At 54.6% G+C, this 16,370-nt stretch overlaps 1 long non-coding RNA gene across 1 annotated transcript; it reads left to right on the top strand.

Annotated features, from left to right (window-relative positions):
• Positions 1 to 3,650: 3,650 nt before the first annotated feature.
• LOC138845458 (uncharacterized) lies at positions 3,651 to 7,328 on the top strand. Its single transcript, XR_011382728.1, has 2 exons — positions 3,651 to 3,782; positions 6,473 to 7,328. It is a non-coding gene; the product is annotated as an uncharacterized lncRNA (long non-coding RNA).
• The last annotated feature ends 9,042 nt before the right edge of the window (positions 7,329 to 16,370 follow it).

Genomic DNA, 16,370 nt, shown 5'->3' with positions numbered 1-16,370 from the left:
AAGTGGATGCGTGTGTGTGACAGGGCCCTGCAGGAGGACACCAGGGGACGCCAAGCCAGTGGCGTCCTTGACCATGAGTACCGGACGTGTGTGGATCAGTTCTGTTTTAAGATTTTTTTTTTTTTAAAAGAGAAAGTTACACAGAGAGGAGAGGCAGAGAGAGAGAGGTCATATATATATATATATATATATATATATAATTTGACAGAGAGAGAGACAGAAAGGTCTTCCTTCCATTGGTTCACCCCCCCCCCCCCAAGTGGCCGCTACGGCCGGCGTGCTGTAGCCGGCGCACTGCACTGATCTGAAGCCAGGCACTAGGCGCTTCCTCCTGGTCTCCCATGCAGGTGCAGGGCCCAAGCACTTGGGCCATCCTCCACTGCCTTCCCAGGCCACAGCAGAGAGCTGGGCTGGAAGAGGGGCAACTGGGACAGAATCCAGCACCCCGACTGGGACTAGAACCCAAGGTGCTGGTGCCGCAGGCAGAGGATTAGCCAAGTGAGCCACGGTGCTGGCCCTGATTTATTTATTTAAAAAGCAGAGTTACAAAGTGAGAGAGAGAAAGAGGTCTTTCCATTGGCTGGTTCACTCCCCAGAAGTCCACAATGGCTGGAACTGGACCGATCTAAAGCCAGAAGCCAGGAGCTTTCTCTGGGTCTCCCACATGAGTGCAGGGGCCCAAGCACTTGGGCCACCCTCTGCTACTTTCCCAGGTGCATTAGCAGGGAGCTGGACTGGAAGTGGAGCAGCCGGGACTCGAATCAGTGACCATATGGGATGCCGGCGCCACAGGCAGCAGCTCTATCTGCTACGCCACAGCCCCGGCCCTGTGGTCAGTTCCTGAAGTCTCCATGGTGACAGGAGGGCAGCAGCACATGGCAGGTGCCGGCTGTATGCCACGGGAGATGCCATGACAGGTGCCCAGCCAGCCTGCACCACCAGCACCTTCGTCCAGCCCCCGCACACCTGGCCGACGGCCCCCAGCGTGGTGGCGGCTCACCTGGAGCCCCAGCATCTGGCGAGCTCAGCTCAGGCCTGGGGCGTCTGTGCCTCACCCCGGGGCCCCACCAGGCCTGGGGCGTCTGTGCCTCACCCCGGGGCCCCACCAGGCCTGGGGCGTCTGTGCCTCACCCCTGGGCCCCACCAGGCCTGGGGCGTCTGTGCCTCACCCCGGGGCCCCACCAGGCCGGGCCGAGCAGCTTCCGGACGCCAATGGGCTCCTCCCGAGTGCTGTGTTTTACATAATTAGGTGAAGTCAGTTAATGTCTCTGTGTCTTGTTAGAGAAGCTGCTAATCCTTAGAGCTAACAGAACCAACTAATTAGTGTAGGACACTCACAAAGGATAGGAAATTGTGCCGCCGAGTGTCATTGCCGGTCCTGCAGGTACCGACTGCACGGCCTCAGCCCCAGGCCCGGGCCTGGACGCGCCAAGCCCCTGGGGGTGCATGATGGGCAGCCTGGGGGCCCCAGTACTGGCTCAGGGGCACGGAAGAAGGGAGCTGGCCGGCAGCTGGCCACTGCTGCTACCTGTCAGGACCTGGAGGTGGGGTGGCCTGTGTCCCAGATGGCCCGAGCACATGGGCACCACAGGTGGTCAGCGCCACAGGCAGCACGCAGCAGCCCCGGCTTTCACTTCGGGCCATCTCAGCAAACCTCTGTCCTCAACTTTCTCTTCTCTGCCGTGGAGCTGGCGGAGCCTGGAGCCCACCCAGAGTCGGCAGGCGCCGGGCAAGCGGCAGTGTCTGCTGTGTCCTGAAGGAGGAACCCACCTCCCTCTCTGCCCCCAGAGCTGTGCGGGGAAGGTGCCCCAGCCCGAGCCCCAGCCGGCGCCTACCCCAGCTGCAAGGCGCCACCGCCTATAGCCGTGGCCTCTCGAGCCTTCCTGTACATGGGACAACCCGTGCGCACCCTGGCCCCGTGTCACTCTCTGAGGATGTGTGGGGCCATCAGCGAATCACTAACCTCGCTTTAAACTGCGGTGACGATGCTTACACTGACGATCACAATGCTGGTTGTCTGCAGGACCCCCAGGAGGCACACCTCACTGCGGGAGAAGCAGCGGCAGTCGGGGGTCACCGCAGCAGGAGCAGGAAGCAGTCCTGCGCGACACACGCATCAGCCACCGTCTGCAGGGGTCCAGGCCTGGGGACCGAGGGAGGCCCGGGTGCTCACACCCAACATGTGGGGTTCAGACAGCCCAGCTGCTCAGACGTTTTGAAAAGAAGTGTCCTTGGGGCCGGCGCTGTGGCGCAGCAGGTTAACGGCCTGGCCTGAAGCACCGACATTCCACATGGCCACCAATTGGAGACCTGCCTGGCTGCTCCACTTCCGATCCAGCTCTCTGCTATGGCCTGGGAGGGCAGTGGAAGATGGCCCAGGTGCTTGGGCCCTGCACCCCATGGGAGACCCGGAGGAAGCTCCTGGCTTCAGATCAGCGCAGCTCGGACTGTTGTGGCTTATTGGGGAGTGAGCCATTGAATGGAAGACCTCTCTCTTTCTGCCTCTCCTCTTTGGGTAACTCTAACTTTCAAATGAATAAATAAATCTTTTTTTGTTTTTTAAAAAAAAGGAAAAGGAAAGAAGTGTCCTTAATTGCCAGGGAAGCATTTATGCTGGGATCCTCACCCCCTGGGAGGGGTCCGTGGTGCAGGCCGTGCACAGGCTCCCTGGGCTGCATCCCCCTGGTGGGCTCTGCAACCATGCTGGAAGCTTCTTTCTTACCGCAGCCTCTCCGAGGGCTCAGTGACCAGGGGACGTGACCACAAAGCCAGCCTTTTCTCTCTGTCAATTACCTCCTGGCATCTCAGCACCTATCATGCTCACAGCACGCCGGTGTCCCCCTAGTCACCGGTTTGTGCACCAGGAAGGCACACCCGAGCCCAGGCTCCACCTGCACGTCTGGGCTAACTGCACAGCCTGGCCGCTCCACCGGCGAGTCTGGCCTCACCTGCAAACAGGGTGTGCACTTAGGACTGACTCTGTAGGTGTTCCAGAACGTTAGTGTCTGTGCAATGGTGGAAGGGAAGTTCGGCTGCAAGGACAATGGCTCGGCCGGTCATTTGGTGTCATCCTGTAGCCGGAGATGCCTGTGCCCTCTGAGTCGTGCTTCCCCTGGGAAAGCCTGGGGCGTGGCTCGGAAGCCAGGCTGAGGGCTGCCGTTCACAGCACAGCTCTCGTGGGAGCAAAGACTGGTCCATGCACACAGCCACCTGCAGAGAAATGAGTGGCCACACAGAGGCACTGTCACATGGTGAAGTATTATACAGCTGTGCAAATGAACAGTTGGCGCCCTAGGCTGTAGCATGCGTGAGGCCAAGCAAGATGGCAGTGAGTAAACCCAGTCAGCCGCAGTGGCAGCGGCCCAGGACTAAGGTAGGAATCTCTCAAGCCCTACGGGGCACACATCCCCTGAAGTCAGTGCACATGCATTGTGCCAGGCCCCTTCAGAAGACAAGGAGATAATAAGTTGCAAGCCGATCCCTCTGGGCAGGGGTGGGGTGGGCCGACAGGTGTGCTGGGGCAGGCGCAGCAGGCTGGTGTGCCAGGTGGGGGCAGGTGGGGACTCCCCGGGGCCCCTGTTAGGTTTCCCTACAAACGTGTTAGGCGTGTTTGCTTGTATCAGATGCCCCCTGATTCTTTAATTGTTGAAGCCATTGGGCAGCAGCACACGTCTGGGTCTGGCCCACGTCCCTGCATGCTGAGTGACTCCAGGTGAGGTTCCCATCGACTCCCGCCAGCCGGCTTTGTGGGCGAGAGAGTGTTCCTCCAGGCTCAGCTGCTGGTGAGTACATGGCAAACACCCACACACTGTTGAGGGACGCAGGCTCTGCCAGTATCCCCAGACAGAAGCCTGGGCCGCCTGGGCCGGGAGCAGCCCTGGTGCCTCCTTGCAGGGAGCTGTCTGAGCAGCGCCTCAGCTGCCCCCAGGAAGGATCTTCGGCTCTCGGGGCCACTGTGGGCTTCCCCAGAACAACACCGCCCGTGATGGAGAGCCAGGCCAGCAGGTGGTGAAGGGGCCCTCCCTGCCTCCCACAGTGACGGCTTTGGGATCTCTTGCTGGTGGACTTGGCTCTGGGAGTAGTATGACCCAGAGCAGAGCGAGAGCTCTGTGGGTGCAGGTGTCACTGCCGATGCTTCCGGCTCAGTGCCTCAGCCCAGTGCCAGAAGCCAAGGTCAGGAGACGGCTGGAACCCAGGACCCAAATCACCACCAGGCCAGAGGGGGCTTTCAGAGGAGGCCCCTGGCACGGTGAAGTGGCTGAAGTTGGACAGAGAAGGTCATTCCTGAGCCCAATCTTTTGAGGTCTTAATGCTGAAAGTCCCACTTGCAAGCAATGGTTATTGAGACCAGTGCTTGCTAAACGTTCTCTCAGAAGTGAATGAAGGGGCGGTACTGTGGTGTAGCAGGTTAAGCCTGCACCTGCATCCCATATGGGCGCCAGTTCATGACCCGGCTGCTCCTCTTCCACTCCAGCTCTCTGCTAAGGCCTGGGAAAGCAGTAGAAGATGGCCCAAGTGCCTGGGCCCCTGCACCCATGTGGGAGACCTGGTTTGAATCTCTGCTCCCCAACTTACGAGCTTCCTGCTAATGTGCACCCTGGGAGGCAGTAGGTGATGGCACAAGTACTTGGGTTCCTGCCAGCCACATGGGTGACCCTGAGTGAGCTCCAGGCTGCTGGCTTTGGCCTGGTCCAGCCCTGAGCCCTGACTATTGTAAGTATTTGGGGAATAAATCAGTAGATGGGAGATTCGTGTGTGTGTGTTTGTGTGTGAGTGTGTGTGTCTGCTTTTCAAATAAATAAATTTTTTAGTTGAGTGAAATAAGCCAGTCCCTTCAAGAACAACTGACAGTCTTGTTGCCAATGACAGAAATGTGGTTTTTTTGACAAAAATTAGAATTTGTGAAATCTGTCTCTGCCGCTGTCAGCATAACAGCTTCCGAATACTGAGACTTTTCTGCCAAGATCACTGGTGATCCTAACAGAGGTGACTGTTTAAAAAATGCAAGTCACGGAACAGAGCATGTTGGACTTGGAAGATCTACATAGGAGTAATTTTTTATCTTTAAAAATTACCTCTTTTCATTTTGATTGAAAGAGAGACGCAGAACTGTCTCACCTGCTCGTTCATCTCCCAGATACCCACTGCAGTGAGGACTGGGCCAGGAGCTCCAAGCAGGCCTCCCCCGGGGTGGGCAGAGACGCAGGTACTTGAGGCATCACCTGTCGCCTCCCAGGGTGCACAGGAAGCGGCAGGAAGCGGCAGGAAGTGGAGGAGGAAGCACTGAAGGCGGGCACTCTGGCGTGGGTGCCGGCACACCACACGGCATCTTAATGTGGCTTGGCCACGACGTCCTCACTTGCACTCACTTTTTTTTTCCACAGTCAGGGTTAGACAGAGAGAGACGGAGAGAAAGGTCTTCCTTTTCCGTTGGTTCACCCCCCAAATGGCTGCCACAGCCAGTGCGCTGCACCAATCCAAAGCCAGGAGCCAGGTGCTTCCTCCTGGTCTCCCATGGGGTGCAGGACCCAAGCACTTGGGCCATCCTCCACTGCCTTCCCAGGCCACAGCAGAGAGCTGGCCTGGAAGAGAAGCAACTGGGACAGAATCTGGCACCCAAACCGGGACTAGAACCCGGTGTGCCGGAACCGCAGGCAGAGGATTAGCCTAGTGAGCCGCGGCGCCGGCCTTCACTCACTTTTGAGAGACCATCTAGCAAGCCCAGTCTCAGTAACCATCGCCTGCTAGTTGGGCTCTCGGCACTGAGAGCCTGTAATAGTTCCCGTGGGGTTTCCGGTTCCCTACTGCAGCTGAACTGGAAGAAACTCCCACTCCTTGAGTTTGGGTGTAGAGTTAAAGACCATCCACGGTTTGCTGGAAAGGCTTTTAAAATATGCAGTCCCTTTCCAGGCGTCTGGCGCGGGAGGCCAGGGCTTCCCACTAAGCATCAACCTCAAGAGCAAACCACAGCTCCACCGGAGAAGCCGGGAGCAGCTGGCTTCCCTCCGCGCAGGCGGGAAGGGGATTTGGAGCAATGGAAAAATGTGCTGTTTTTTTCTTCTGTGAAATTATATGGTTTTAAAACAAATATTTATTTATTTGAAAGGCAGAGTTACAGGGAGAGAGAGGTCTTCCATCCGCTGGTTCACTCTTCAAGTGGCCACAACGGCCAGGGCTGGGCCAAAGCAAAGCCAGGAACCAGGACTTCATCCAGGTCTCCCACATGGCTGCAGGAGCCCAAGCACTTGGGCCATCTGCTGCCTTCCCACGCACCTTAGCAGGGAGCTGGATCAGAAGTGGAGCAAACCAGCACCCATATGGGACCCTGGCACTGCGGCTGGAGGCTTTACCCACTACGCCACATCGCCGGCACCTATACAGTGTTGTTGTTGTTGTTGTTGTTGTTGTTGTTGTTATTATTATTTGAGAAGCAAAGAAAGAGACAGCTGTCATCTGCTGGTTCACTCCCCAGGTGGCTGCAGGGCTGGGAGCTGAAGCCTGGAGCCAGGAACTCCATCTGGGTCTCCCCGAGTGCGGACTGGGCCAGGAGCTCCATCCGGGTCTCCCCAGTGAGGACTGGGCCAGGAACTCCATCCGGGTCTCCCCAGTGAGGACTGGGCCAGGAACTCCATCCGGGTCTCCCCGAGTGCGGACTGGTCCAGGAACTCCATCCGGGTCTTCCCCAGTGAGGACTGGGCCAGGAACTCCATCCGGGTCTTCCCCAGTGAGAACTGGGCCAGGAACTCCATCCGGGTCTCCCCGAGTAAGGACTGGGCCAGGAACTCCATCCGGGTCTCCCCAGTGCGGACTGGGCCAGGAACTCCATCCGGGTCTCCCCAGTGAGGACTGGGCCAGGAACTCCATCTGGGTCTCCCCAGTGAGGACTGGGCCAGGAACTCCATCCAGGTCTCCTACATGGGTGCCAGCAACCCTGCTACTGGAGCTGTCACAGTTGGAACCGGAATCTGTATTCATGAAAAGCTCAAGCCAGGAGTCGGAGCCAGAAACTCAGCCCAGGCATTCTGAGGGGGATGCAGGAGTCTCACCTGAGTCCCCCCACCCCCACTGGGAGTTACAGCTTTTTCATTCAATATGTTATTGATTAATAGATGTTATTTTTAAACAAGCTAATGCATATTGATTGGTTTCATTTCTGAGGGTGCCGCCTGCAGGTGTAGCTCGTGCACCCATTACTGGGGGCCTGGGTACTGGCAGAGATGTCTGCGGAGTTCAGGAGTCACCTCCGAAGAAAACTATACCACAGGGGTGCTTGCAAACATTCGTGGAAAATTGAAATAAAAGAAAAGTTTATTTTGGCACCAAAAAAAGGTTTGATATGCGTGTGTGGCTTTTTCATAAAACACATTTTCCATGACCCTTTGGGAGACCCGGTGTGTGCATGGGTTTTGGAATGCTTTGCTCCGTAGATTGACCTTTGATTCCGTTTCCCGGGTGCTTTGGGGCGCGCTCGGGTGTGGTGAGCCCCGGCGCTGGCTTTACCACCAACAGCACCATCAGCCCCCGGGTTGCCCAGGCTGTTGGGAAGCTGTGTTATCTTTGGTAAGTGAGAGCTGGGTCATTTCCAAACCAGCCTTTACCCTTTTGTACAAAGATAAAAATGCCACCACCAAAAAAAAAAAAAGGAAAAGTCATTTTTTGGCAGAAGAGCCGGCCCGCGGCCCGCTGGCGCATCCCGAGCCTCGCTCCCGCCGCACGGCTGCTCGCTGCGAGTCTGTTTTTCAGAAGTGGTTTTCAGCCAGGACCCCTGAAAATGTGTCCTTGTTAGGAAACAAACTGGAGACGAGGGGTGGTAATGCAGTGCTAGGAAGTTCATTCCGGAGACCTCCGACCTGCCGGCAGTCACGTGCCTATTGATTTTCAATACCGGGAGGTGCCGTGCCACCCTGGGCGTGGGGTTCACTGGATTCCAACCAGTTTCTCCCTTATCAGTTGAGTCCCTGAGTACTTGAGCATTAAGACAACAAATGTCCGCGGTTAACGGCGTGTCACATGGCAGCCGCGCGGACGTGCCAATTTTCTAATGAAGTCGGGTTGTTGGCAAACACAGCAGCCCTCGGATGTCGAAGGAGGCCTCCTTTTGTGTGTTTCCAGCACTCCGGAGAGCCTCGGGAGCTGCCGTGACATCATCGTCCGGGGACAAGCTCTCTCCCCGCCACAGAAACCAGCGAAAGTGGGGCTGGGTGTCGCAGGCGGCAGGGTTTCTTCCAGCTGTGTTCCATGGAGGAAATATTCTGAATAAACTCTGGGGCTCCAAAGCCCGCGTCTGCGCAGCAGGAGGTGGCCCCAGGGTCGCTGCCCACTGCTTGCTTGGCCATCGGCGCCTTGTGCGTGGGGACCGGCATGGGCTCTGAGCCGGTGGAGGGACGCTCCAGGCCCTCGGCTTACCTGACCACAGCCCCCTCCACTCGCCGCCCAACACATCTGCCCCCACCCGGTCCCCCACTCCCCACCAAGAATAAATTACGGTTGCCATCTTGTATTGATTATTGAAAATGTTACGTCCGTGGGAAGAAAATGCCATTGCTTTACATATCAACATTACAAGGGATTTAAAAGTTATTTTTTCTTAAACAGGAACGTGTGATAAAAATAAGTGACTAAGAGGAGTGGAGGGTGTGCGATGGACAGAATTATCAAATAACAAAAAATTTTTAAAAAATCAGTCCTGGGTTTGGTCTGGCCAGACAAGCGTTTCTCAGCTCAGGTAAGGAGTTTAAAGTTAGACACACATCTCACACGGGACTTTTTTTTACAGGAATGGCGAAATTTATAATGAAATTCAACAAGGAAACTGGAAAAACAGCCAAATTGGTGCAGCAAAGTGGTTAATAGGATCATTAGCCTGCCCGCTGTATTTCTGTGGACATTGTGTGCCTGTACCGTGGTGCGCGGCGGCAGATTGCAGGAACAGGCTGACACTTAGGAGCCAGCTCAGCAGTGCCCGTGCAAACTGCCATCTTCCTGTGGATTTACAGCTGCCACTTCTGCTACTTCAATTAGTTCTATAGCACACAGATGTTGCTTAAATGTTGCTGCTAATGACACTGCAATAAGCGTAAGATTCATGCCATATTTTGAGGCGCGTAAATTTCTCAAGTGGCACAATTAAAGTGGAAATATTAGGTGGTGAGAACTTGGCAGTGTGTCCAACTTGGAAGGCGCACCCGCTATGCAATAATGGGTCAAAAATTCATTCAAGTTTTACTGCTGTTCCGAGTTTTAAAAGACTTTTCACAGTTGAATGCAAAGTAGTAAAAACCAGGGTATTAGGAAATGAGAACGCAGCTCTGTTATTCAGACAGGACTTTTAATTTCAAATTGAAATCACATGCTCGCTTTTCTGCATTGACCGAGGGGAAAAGGAGCGGCCCGAAGAGATTGGTGTCTCTGAGGCCACAGAGTTCCGTGTTCGCACGCAGGCCCTGCTGGTCGTGCGTGGCCTGGGGAAGCGTGGTCCCCCCCACCGCCGTCCAGGGCAGAAGCTGGGTCCTTAAGCAGCTCTCTGGCCTCTCAGCCTAGGACAAGGTCCCCAACGCCTGGCTGGGAAAGTGTGCTGGCACACACACGCACGCACACGCACACCCGTGTGCGCGTACACACGTGTGCACATGCCTGTGCTGGCTCCGTCTCTGCCTCCTGCGCAGGTAGAGAAGCAGAGGACAGTGGGACTTCCAGGGCCTGGCCCTCTGAGCTTCTCTCCCTCATCTGTCATCCCAGGCACAGTCCCCTGCCTGTCGCCAAAATTTCTTTCCCATGAAAAATCTCTTCATCACAGCAGATCTTTTTCCTGACTGATTGTCAAATACGCTTTTGATTTTCTCAATGCTGACTTAAAAGGCAGGCGGTTCGGGGCGGCCCGACACCCAGTAGGCCTCGCTGCGCCTCCAACCTTTGTGGGGGTGGAGCCGCAGCCCCGCCCCCACCGTTCTAACGTATTGATTGGAAGTGTCAAGTCGGTGACTGCATTGCTCTTAATCAGAATCATATACTTCTGCCATCCCAATTAGAATTCGAGACCATGCGCCACAGCGCTCCAGATGCAGCCGTGCCGGGGACCGGGTGCAGGCAGCCCACCCAGGCCCCGGCTGGTCCCAGGAGAGCCCTGCCCGCGTGGCGGAGGCCGATAGAAGTGGGCACTGCAGCTGGAGGTGTCTGGAAGAAATTTGGCAACAACTCGCGTTCCCCTAAACGATGCAAACCGCACAGCGGAGCCTTCCCTGGGCGCTGGGTGATTTCGCATTCCGTGGGCTCCCAGCACCTCTCCCCCTCCCCCTTCTCCTCCCCCTCCCCCTCCCGCATCGGCCCACCCCCCTCCCCCCCTTCCTCCTCCCCTCCCGGCCCCTGCTCCCTCCTCGGTAACCATACCACTTGGGTTATTTACTGCGAGTCTTACAGATGTCAGTATTGTCTTGTTCGCAGCAACACGGACAATGAGTTCCCGCTGACCTCAGGACAATGGACCTCGCCGGAGCGCGATATGTATTTTATACAGGCAGGGAAAAGCCTGCAAGTAATTGAGAGCGAGAGAAATGTCACGGTAGCATTTCTGTTGACACTGCACTCTGCGTGGCTGGAGCGGCCCAGGCCACGCTGCCTTCCCCGGGTCGCGTTCTCAGAGAGGAGACGGCGCTGGAGACACATCTGCTCAGCGGCCCGACTGGTGAAGGGGCGCAGGCCCAGGGGGCCAGAGGGAGGCCGCGCGTGCGGCGCGTGGGTCCCCGAGCCCGGCTGCTGCTCGGGTCGGTTTCCCGGCTGCCTTTATTGTCTTCCATCATGCTTAATGTACTGTTTGTGTATGTTGTCCTTGCACTATATTTTGATGTGCTCTCATATATTTTATTCATCTCTGGCTTTCTACGAAGGCAAGCTCACAGCGACACTGAGAATAATTATTTGCTGCCATCAATCAAGTGTCTACGTGGCTGGCTCCTCGCGGGATGGCCTTGGTTGTAAGCGCGTCGTGTAACTCGTGCTCTTGGGGGCATCCGCTCTTTGTCCCGGGGTCTGCTGGCAGGGCCGCCCGGCGCTGGCCAGCAGCGTTCCCACAGGGAACCCTGGAGCCCCCAGCGGGGAGTGCCTTGGTGCTCCTTAGCCCGTCTTGGGGATGGAAAGTGAGCGACTCATTGTGGTAGAAATGAGCAGGAGGGCCCCAGGACGCCGCCCCGACCACCTCGCCGCTGGCTTCCTCCTGCTTCGGCTGCTCTTGCCTCGTCGGCACAGCCTGGGAGCCCTCACGCCCTTGCGGGGTGCGGTGTCCTGGCCTTTGTGTCTGTGTTATCTGCAGCGGATGCCTGCACACCAGACGTGGGCTCCTCACAGCGCCCTGTGGCCGGCACGGGTGCGTGCATCCGTCTGTGTCCGCTCCTGTGAGCACAGCGGCGCAGTTTCCAGGTTCGGGTGAAGGGTACGTGGAGGTGAAGCAGGGGCAGAATGACAAAGACGTGCGCGTCCCCTGGTAGCAGGCGTTTAGCAGATGGGGAAGCAGCAGATACATGGAGATCAAGATGCAAATTTAAAAGCCGCCAGCCCCGTGCTAAATACACGCCGGACAGCTCCCCCCGCCAGCCGCTGCCTGACGAGCTCACACAACTGCTCTTACGACAAAGTCACGCAAAAATCAGAGAATTCCAGGCTTCAGGACAAACTCGTGTTGAATTGGATTTCAGCGCGAAAACGGAAGTGGACTCAACATCCCTGTTCACTTCTGGACTGTGTCCCCGAATAGCTCAAACACGTCTTCCACGACGAAGCTGTTAGGATGACTAACGCTGCCCCGTGAGAAAAGATGGTTCCTTTTCTCTCTTAATAGCTCAACTTCAGACCTCTGTTGTGGAGCAGGCTTTTAAAAGTGCAGCTCAATCTCATTATATCGCTGTCGTGCCCACCGTACCCCCGAGTCCCCAAATAACAGTCACACCGGAGCCCCCCAAGCCACCCTACGTGCAGCACATGGTCCTGGGCCTCCCACGGAGCCTGCAGGGACGGAGCCTCGCCCTGCGCCTCACGGTCATGACTGCCGCCTCGTGTCGGCACGAGACTTCCCTCCACCTGGAGGTGTGTGTTCGCACCGTGTCCATTTCACAGCCAGGAAACTGAGGCTGGCATCCGGAACTCGTCAAGACCCTTGGATTCTGGTAATGAGGGCTTGAATCCGATGTTCTGGCTACAGTCTCCCGGGCTGTCTGCTGTCTCCAGAGAAGTAAACCGGACACTTCAGAGGGACCCTCCGTGGGCAGAATCCAGCAGTTGCTGTCTTACGCGCTGATGGATTGATTGATCCTTCAGCCTGGCGCTGTTGTGGGCTTTGGGGACAGAACCAGGACCAGGGCCAGTGAAGCACCTGTCCCAGTGGGTTTACCCCCAGGGGAGAAGACTGTGGAAAAGGGGAAAGTCGGCAATGTAACGTCACGTCACAGTAACGTGAGCACAGGGTTCAGGCAGCCAGGCGCGGGCCAGACCTAGCGGTCCTTGCAATCTGCTACTCGCAGTCTGAGGCTGAGACCCAGGTCTGCAGCTGGAGCGCTTGGTGCAGTTCACGAATCCGCCTCTGATGCCGGGACGTGCCTGCCATCCCAGCTCTTCACGTGCCCGTGTGGACTTGGCCACCCTGATTCAAACCGGGGGACCGGCCTTGAGCTCTAGAGCTCGCTCACCACTGGAGGCGAGCGCGGAACTTGCCTGCGCTGGCCCTGCAGAAAGACACAGCGCCGGCGCACAGGAAGTTGCCGAAGTCGCAGCCCTGATTAATTTCGCTCTGCTATTTATATTAGAGCACGGTTGCCTTGGCAACCATGGAGTAGGTTGCTGTGGCGTCTGCCTTCAGCAGCCTCGGCGGTAGGAAGCCATACCACGGGGAGTGGGAACGGCAGGCAGGTTTGGTCCAGAGACGGGCAAGACCCGGTGCAGCTTCTCCAGCTCACCTGTCACCATGCCCCTGCCCCCGACCCTGCTAAGGGCTCTGGTCCTGCTTGCTCCTCGGCCCCACCATCCCCGTCCCCGTCCGTGCTGCTGTCCCAGTCCTGCCCCTGACGAGGGCTTCACCTCCTGGTCATTACGTGAGCCTGTGCCCCTGCTGGACTCCGGGTTCCTGGGAAGCAGGCTTCTCCATCACCGCCCAGCGGGCTCCTGGATCACGTGCAGGCCCCCGGCGTGTGTCCGCGGAGGACCCTCTGCTTCCAGTTTTAACATGCCGTCCTGTAAACAGTGTCCCAACAGATCTCTAGATTTAATTTTGAAAGAATTAACTGTTTTCCCAGTGTCTTCCATTACAACTGGAAGCCAGTGACACCTGAAAATCTCCCTTTCGGGCAGAGGTCAAGTTAGAGGTCACGTGCCGTAGATGGAGGTGTGGGCACCTCCTCGGACCCCTGGCAACGCCTCACTTCCTCAGCTCTGAGCCCCCTCCCCCCACTCACCTGGTTCCTTCTCTGCCCCCTGCAGACAGAGCTGTTTTCCTGATGAAAAAAGCCCATTTCCATGCTAATGACACCAAGATATTTCTTCTCTCCCTCCTTCCTCTCTGTATCACATTTACATTTGATAGTTACATTTTAAGAAAGATTTGAAATATTGTTCAATAACCCTGATGACGAAAGCTGACAGAGATATCATGAGAAAAATATACATCATCAATATCTCTCACAAAAATAGATGCAAATATATTGGAAATTCTAGGAAAAGTGTCAGATCACAACGAAATAGTAGACATAACAATAATGGAAGATTAGTTCATTATTTAGAAATCAACCAACATAATTTGCCATATTAATAGTGTAAGGAGAAAAAGGTGAGATCTCAGTTTGGTAAAATTCAACAGTCACTTAATGCAATTTCCAGCAAAGAAAAGATCTTCCTTAATCTGATAAAAAAAAAAAAAAAAAGAAAGAAAAGAAAGCATCCAGAGAAAGCCCAGAGCTGGTGCCGGCCCAGATGGTGAAACACTGAGTGGGGACATGGCCATGGGCTTGCCCCACTGCTGTTGAACCTGACACCAGGGCAGCAAGCAAGTCAGAATCCACCTGGCGCAGGCATTGTGGCACAGCCAGTTACGCTGCCACCTGCAACGCTGGCCTCCTGTACGGGCACCCGCTGGGTCCCGGCTGCTCCACTTAGGACCCAGCTCTCTGCTAAAGTGCCTGGAAAACAGAAGATGGTCCAAATGTTTGGGCCCCCTGCACCCACGTAGAAGACCCTGAGGAAACTCCCGGCACCAGTCCAGCTTCTGCAGCTGTCTGGGGCGTGAGCTGATGGAGGGAATCTCTCCCTCCCTCCCTGTAACTCTGCATGAAACAAACAAATCTTTAAAAAAGATTCATAAAGCTGGGAAAGAAAAAAGGAAACATGGTTTTTTTGCAAATGACTTGATTACTTTGATCTAAAATCTGAATCAGCAAAGAAAATGTAGAGTTAATCATGTAACTTTAGCAAAGGTCAGAGGATACAGGGCCCATCTGCCCAAGTCAAGGGTATTTCTATATGCTTTCCAGAAACAAGTAGGTAATTGAAATTAGACTTATTAATAACACCAAACAGCAGCGTACACAGGAAGAGAAGCAGTGAATTATGTGTAAGGCCTCCCTACAAAGAACTACAAAACATTTCTTAGGGAAAACCAAAGAAAATCTAAATAAAGGAAGAGCTATACCATGTTCATGGATAAGAAAATCAATATTGTTGAGGTGTTACTTGTCTAAAAACTGATCTAAAATTTTAAAAGTTACAATAAAAATGTTAGCCAGCTTTTAGAGAAATTGCTGAGGTTAAACTTTTGTTGTATATGGAAATACAAAGAACCTAGAAGAGCCAACCAGCCTTAGAAAAGAACAAAGCTGGAAGATTTTAGCAGCTGTGTTCACAGCAACCAAAAACTATAGACAACCTGAATAACACCCGATGTAAGAATGGTGTATTCATACCGTGTGTGTGTGTACCACAGCACCAGTGTGTGGGATATTTATCCCATGAAGTACTACTCAGCAAGAAGTCATGAACTCTGCACGGAGGCGACGATGTGGAAGAAGCTCATAGACGTTAGTGAAGACACTGAACACGAGAATGCCGACTCTCATCGTTCCCTTCTTCTCATCTTGGTGGTGGTGGTGAGAACCGTGTCAGGAGGGTGACCTCAGGGTGGGTGAAGTGGGTGAAACAAGGAAGAAGCATGAGGGAGCTTTCTGAGATGATGGAAAATCTATTGGTCATGTAGAAAAGTGAATGCGCCTATTGTCTGTCCAGCACGTACAGTTAAGACTTGTGCATTTCAGCAAAGTAAATTTTACGTCAAAATTTTACGTCATGGTGGCAGGAGTAGGCAGTGTAGGTGAAGACAGGATGGCAGAGTGCCGATGGTTGCTGAAGCCAACAACAGGTGCGTGGAGCTCATTCAGTTCTCTTTGTATACGTTGAAATTCTCCATAACAGATGATTTTAAATTTAGCCTATAAGAAATAATGCAATGTAGAGCATTTGAGTCAGGTCAAAGTTTAATGGAAACCTGAAACAACAGGTTTTCAGGAAAATACCTTGACTTATTTCCAGAGTCACTGTTTCGTACCTGGTGAGCTAAGCCCCAGTGTCTGTGGGCTTCTCCCCATAGCGGTGTCCCTCGCTTGCTTGGTGAATGACAGCTCGGTGCCCACATCCGTTGCGAGGAATATCTACACTGAGACAGTATCTAGAGACGATTTGGTGGGTAATGGAGCTGTTTCTTGACGTTCACTGTCACTTGATATCTCTCTCGAAGGCAGTGGTTGTGCCTTGCCACTATCTGGTAAGAGCTGGGGCAGACGTCCGGGTGTCGAGTAAGGTGTGAGCAGATTCTGCGAGAGCCGCCCAGCTTCCGGGGTCTTCCAGGCCATTTTAAGGAAAGAAGTTGAAGGATAGAAAATGACGCCAAAAAGGTAAAAAAAAATAATAATCTGCCTAAAAGTGAGCACATCTTTCAGTTCCCCACACCCAGAGATAAATGATGGAGCAAGAAACAGGGGGAGAAATGACAGCTGCATAAACCCCACCATGGTGGTGCTGTTGTTAACTGGGGCTGTTGTAGGGTTGGCTTTATTTTTTTTTAATTTTTTTTTTATTTAAGAAGGAGAGAAAAAGGTCTTCCATCCACTGGTTGATTCTCCAAATGGCCACAACAATGGAGATGGGCCTATCTGAAGCCAGGATCCTGGGGCTTCTTCCCTGTCTCCCATGCAGGTGCAGGGGCCCGAGCACTTGGGCCATCTTCCACTGCTTTCCCAGGCGCATTAGCAGGGAGCTGGATTGGAAGAGGAGCAGCTGAGACACGAACTGACATCCGTATGGGACGCTGGTGCCGTGGGCAGACTCAGCCTACTCAACACAGT

The sequence above is a fragment of the Oryctolagus cuniculus genome, chromosome 15, assembly GCF_964237555.1.
Source record: "Oryctolagus cuniculus chromosome 15, mOryCun1.1, whole genome shotgun sequence".
Lineage (NCBI taxonomy): Eukaryota > Metazoa > Chordata > Mammalia > Lagomorpha > Leporidae > Oryctolagus > Oryctolagus cuniculus.
This window is presented reverse-complemented; position numbering and strand designations above follow the sequence as displayed.